This window comes from Myotis daubentonii, chromosome 2, assembly GCF_963259705.1.
Source record: "Myotis daubentonii chromosome 2, mMyoDau2.1, whole genome shotgun sequence".
Classification (NCBI taxonomy): Eukaryota; Metazoa; Chordata; class Mammalia; order Chiroptera; family Vespertilionidae; genus Myotis; species Myotis daubentonii.
The window spans coordinates 186,633,963-186,639,381 of record NC_081841.1 but is presented as its reverse complement, the minus strand read 5'-3'; the positions used below and the strand labels follow the sequence as shown (position 1 = coordinate 186,639,381).

Here is a 5,419-nt window from a genome sequence, read left to right as displayed (position 1 = left end):
AGAGCTGGCATTCCATTGGAAGGGTGTGAGGGACCTGTTGCTACAGCAATGAATTAATAAATAAGGAACCATTCTTGCTACCTAAAGAATTCTTTGACATTTGAATATCTGGTTAATACAGACCAAGGCTATGCCTTGATTTCCCATTTGTGGAAAAGTCGTACTTTACATCAAAAATTTCTGTTCTGCAAATCATCATCATATATCATCAGAGACTGTAGAATTTATATCATGGTATCGTCTCAAAGGGAAGAGAAAAAAAACATTCTTCAGAGGAGTTTTTTCTTTATCTTAAATCTCAATGATCACAAAAATGTCTGGTTTCTCTTCAATATGGATCTGCATGTTTGAATATATTATTGCCTTGACTTCAGTTCCCTGAAGATGCTTGGACAATGAGAATTCTTCTCTCCACTCAATTGACCGTAATTTGAAATGTATTTGATCAAGACTAAGTACTTTCACTTCCTGGGGTATTCATCAGCACTGAACTTACAAAGCCACTCATCCAAAAAGTGAAACAGAAGAGACTGTAAATCATCTCCCTGTGTTTCTACTTCTATTGCTTGGAGAGGGTCCACCGTATTTCAGTATCTGTCATGTAACCAAACATGGCCATCGCCCATTGCTCGAAAGCTTCCTTCAGGGTATCTCCCCATGGGTGTAGGGGTGGGCAAACTTTTTGACTCGAGGGCCACAATGGGTTCTTAAACTGGACCGAAGGGCCGGAACAAAAGCATGGATGGAGTGTTTGTGTGAACTAATATAAATTCAAAGTAAACATCATTACATAAAAGGGTACGGTCTTTTTTTTTTTTAGTTTTATTCATTTCAAACGGGCCGGATCCGGCCCGCGGGCCGTAGTTTGCCCACGGCTGGAGCTGGACATCCGCTGTATGATCCAAATACTGGTACTTCTGATTGACTGGAGGATACTTGGCCTTGGTCACCTTCTGTTTCTCATTCAAATAGTAGTCCCGAATGTCTTCCTCTTCCTGCACCATGACTCTCTCATATACATTTTAAAATAAAGTTACTGAACTTATGATATTTTTATATTTATTTTTTTATTAAAATATTTCACTTTTTACTGAAGGCATTCATCTACTATAAACACATGTCATAATAATATACCACAAACACGTGTTGATATACAATATTTATATTAAAATACTAGCATTCATCAAATTCTGTGAGTTCTCTTACAGAGTGAGTGCCTCATTGGCTCTTACAACCAAAACTTAGCCTTAAGGTGGCATAATTTTTAATTTCAATTCAAGCCTAAGGAGGAAGCTGCACTCACTCATCTTTTCAAAATGTGCTTAGGCTATTTTTTTGAAGAACAGTCTGTTGTATGTTTCATAAGTTCCCTGAGAAGACTAGTATATTCAGATAAATTTCATATGACTCTAAATGTGATTGGTGCAAGATTTAAAATAAGATTTTTAAAGGTATAATTTTTCATTTAGGTTATCTTAAAGTCTCTGAGACATGAATATATGAAAATTTGTGATTAATAAGAGGTGCCTTTATACTCTAAAATCAATTAAATACACTTAAAAATTAACTCGATTTAGAACATATATTTTCTAATTGCTTTCTACTTTATTTCAACAAGTCTTGCAAAGATCAGATGTCGAGCAATTGACATGTGTTTATTTAGCTTCTTCTTGCTTCAAGATCTTTCGGGAACAAAACTGTCTCTGGTAAGATGTCTCCTACTCACTAGAATTCCATTTTCCAATTCCTTTCATGCTGGGCCCTCCTTCATTCTTAGAGGTTTTTGCCCTGTTGTCATTTCTTTGAAAACCCTTTCAAATTCATTCAACTCCTCACTAGCTGACCCTCATCTTAAAGGCCCCCTCTGATGTGATTCCCCAACACAGTCTACAATACTTCAATTAACCACAAATTCTTGTTGTTAGGTAATTATCTTTGTCCTTAAGCTCATTTTGATTTGCTTGAAATGGGAGTCTATTTTATTTTTTACCATCTTTATTGGGATACAATTCATGTACAATTCACCCATTTAAAGTGTCTGATTTAATCATTTTAGTATGTTCTCAAGATCTTATATAATCAAGAGCCAAAATTAATTTGACTAGATATTAATTTAAAATAGAGATAGTTTAGGAATTATAGCAAAAATTAATCTGAAAAGTTTACAATAGCACTCTTTAGATATTAATAATCAAGCTCAATATAAAAGTTGTTGGGAGTTATGTGAAGAAGAAGAAAAGGTAATTTATTTGAAGGATATAAATTTGGGATTAGAATTGTAGTTGCCAGTCACTGGTAGCACCCAAAACTCTCTGAAGAGATGAAATTAGATGTTTGTAGTGAGAAAGAAGAAAAAAAAATCTGTGAGAGAAGATTCTCTGTGTCGGCATTTATTAAGTGGTTATGTAACTGTAATAAGTCATAGGCAATTTATGTGTGCACTGCTAAGGCCAGATCTCCAAAGAAAGTAACTGGAAAAATGTTCAAGTACTTATCTAAGTGTGCCATTAATCTTGTGATGCTTAATCTGAACTACAAAGGAAACCTTTATCTAAATCAAAGAAGAAATTCCAAATAAATCACAAGTAGCTCTCCTGTTATATTTTGTAATTTTCTTTTTGTAATTAGTTTTTTGATTTATAAGATGTTACTTTTTACTGGTTTCAAGAAACATAAAGCCTCGATGGTTTAATATATTTGATGGCCCAGTTCCTTCAAATATTTCTTTTACATATTAACCTGTTTTCCCTTTATCATCTGTTCAAACATGACAGAAGGAAACCTTTTCTAGTATCATTCAGGTACTATTAATTTTTTTAAGAAACATTCTCATTAGAAGCATCACATTCTAGTCTCCAAGTTGACTATTATATTCTGATATCTGTCTGAATCTTTTCAGTCTTAAATTCTAACAATTTTGTCTGAGAACTTAATAGCTTATATAGAAAGTGTTAACAGTTAACATTTGTAATTTTTCTTCATCACTTGGTCCCCGAGTTGAATTAAAAATCATTTTGCTACTTTTTATTATTATTGAATAATTGAATATACCTACATCTCTTTATAGTTGAATAACTGTTCTGGATCAAGTGGGACTCCACCTGTAAATAGTGCATAGTTTCTTTAAGAATTCTTATGATCTGGTCTATCCTATCTAATAAAAGAGAAACATGGTAATTAGTGTACATCCGCTACCCTTCCCATTGGATGATCAGGGCGATATGCAAATTAACTGTAAGCCAAGATGGCGGCCGGCAGCCAGGCAGCTTGAAACTAACATGAGGCTTGCTTGCTTCAGTGATGCATGACTCCAACGTTCCCCGCCTGCCTCTGCAGGCCTCTGAGCTGGCAGTTTGAAACATAGTTACAAAAATAGAAGCTAAACAAAACCCCAGAAACCAGCTTTCAGCTAGCCGGGATCTCAGACCTGGAGTTGATACAGAGTTTCGATTGTAGAATCGAAACAAACCAGATACCTGCTTTCAGGAGCGGAGGCCTAAGAGCTGGAGCCTCACAGCTAAAGCTGGCTCAGAATAAAAAGAAAAAAAAAAGAAAAAAGGAGCAGTTGGGAGCTTTAGTTCCAGCCTGAAAACAGCCCTCAGCCCCTCACCCAGGCTGGCCAGGCATCCCCGTGGGGACCCCCACACTGAAGGGTGTGTGACCAGCTGCAAACAGCCATCATCTCCTCATCCAGACTGGCCAGGCACCCCAGTGGGGACCCCCACCCTGATCCAGGACACCCTTCAGGGCAAACCAGCCAGCCCCCACCCATGCACCAGGCCTCTATTCTATATAGTAAAAGGGTAATATGCCTCCCAGCACCGGGATCAGTGGAGCCGCGAGGTCTCCCGGCACCGGGATCAGCATGACAGGGGGCAGCGCCCAAACCCCCTGATTGCCCTGTGGCTCTGTGTGTGACAGGGGGCGGGGCCACAACCTCCCTATCCACCCTGCTCTGTTCCTGACAGGGGAAGGCGCCCCAACCCCCTGATCAGCCCTGCTCTGTGCCTGATAGGGGGGAGCTCCCTAACCTCCTGATCACCCTGCGGCTCTGTGTGTGACAGGGTGCGGCGCCCCAACCCCTCCCCCCCCATGGGCCCTGCTCTGTGTGTGACGGGGTAGAGCCATAACCTCCCCATTGGCCCTGCCCTGAGTGTGAGAGTGGCAGAGCCCCAACCCCCTGATCGGCCCTACCCTGAGCGTGACTAGGGGTAGCATCGCAACCTCCAGATTCGCCCTGCTCTGTGCATGACAGGGGGTGGCGCCCCAACTCCCTATCGGCCCTGCTCTGTGCATGACAGGGGGTGGCACCCCAACTCCCCAATCGGCCCTGCTCTGAGCCTGACCAGGGCCTGCACCTAGGGATTGGGCCTGCCCTCTGCCACCTGGGAGCAGGCCTAAACCAGCAGGTCGTTATCTCCCGAGGGGTCCCAGACTGCTAGAGGACACAGGCCGGGCTGAGGGACCCACCTCTTCCCCCCGAGTGCACAAATTTTTGTGCACCGGGCCTCTAGTATATATATAAAGCCCTAATATGCAAATGGACTGAATGGCAGTACAACCGGTCAGTATGATGTGCACTGACCACCAGGGGGCACACATGGAACATGGTGGGTGTTGGCAGCAGGTGGCAGAGCACGAAACATGGGGGGCATCAGCCACTGCTGGATGGTGGAGCAGGGGTGCCAAACCAAGGCAGGGCGCTGGTTGCTGTCATCAGGGGCAAGTCCCTGGTGGTGACTGAAAATTCTTTGCTTCTGCGTGCCATGGTCCCACCCGGCACTTGCACGTGCTGCTGGCGCCCAGCGCTGACACAATCACTCAGTGCCGTCAGGGTTTGTGAGCAGTGGCTGCCAGCCCTGATAGCCCATGAGGACTTCTTCACCACCCCCTGCTCTTCATGGGTGATCAGGGCTGTTAGCTATCTCTTGCACCCACTGCCAGCACTAGCCCCACTTGCACCCGCAGCCAGCACCACCACTTGCACCTGCTGCAGGCACTGGAGCCGCCACTTGCACCCGCTGCCAGCACGCCAGCTGGTGCTGGTCGCAATCACTTGGTGCCATCAGGAGGTGCTAGCAGTGGCTGCTGGCCCCAATTGCCCCTGAGGTCTTCTCCACCTCCCCTTGTTCCTGAGGGGCGATTGGGGTAGCAGCAGCTGTTTGGACCCACTGATGGCGCCTGCCCCACTCGCATTGGCTGCTGGTGCCAGCCCCATTTGCTCCCCGCCATTAGTGGGTGCAAGCGGGGCCAGTGCTGTCTGCCTGTGGGAGCTGTGGCAGCGGGAGTCAGGCTGTCCACAGAGAGGGCACCGGGGACCGCGGTGGGAGGAGCCGGGCTGGGGTAAGGAGGATGGGCCGAGACCCACCCTGTGCCCACTGCAGCCTCAGGGCTCACAGTTCCTTTCAAGGTGCATGAA

The 5,419-nt window shown here is 44.5% G+C and overlaps 1 pseudogene; it reads right to left on the bottom strand.

Annotated features, from left to right (window-relative positions):
• Positions 1 to 284: 284 nt before the first annotated feature.
• Positions 285 to 634, bottom strand: LOC132226413 (protein archease-like; annotated as a pseudogene).
• Between the last annotated feature and the right edge of the window lie 4,785 nt (positions 635 to 5,419).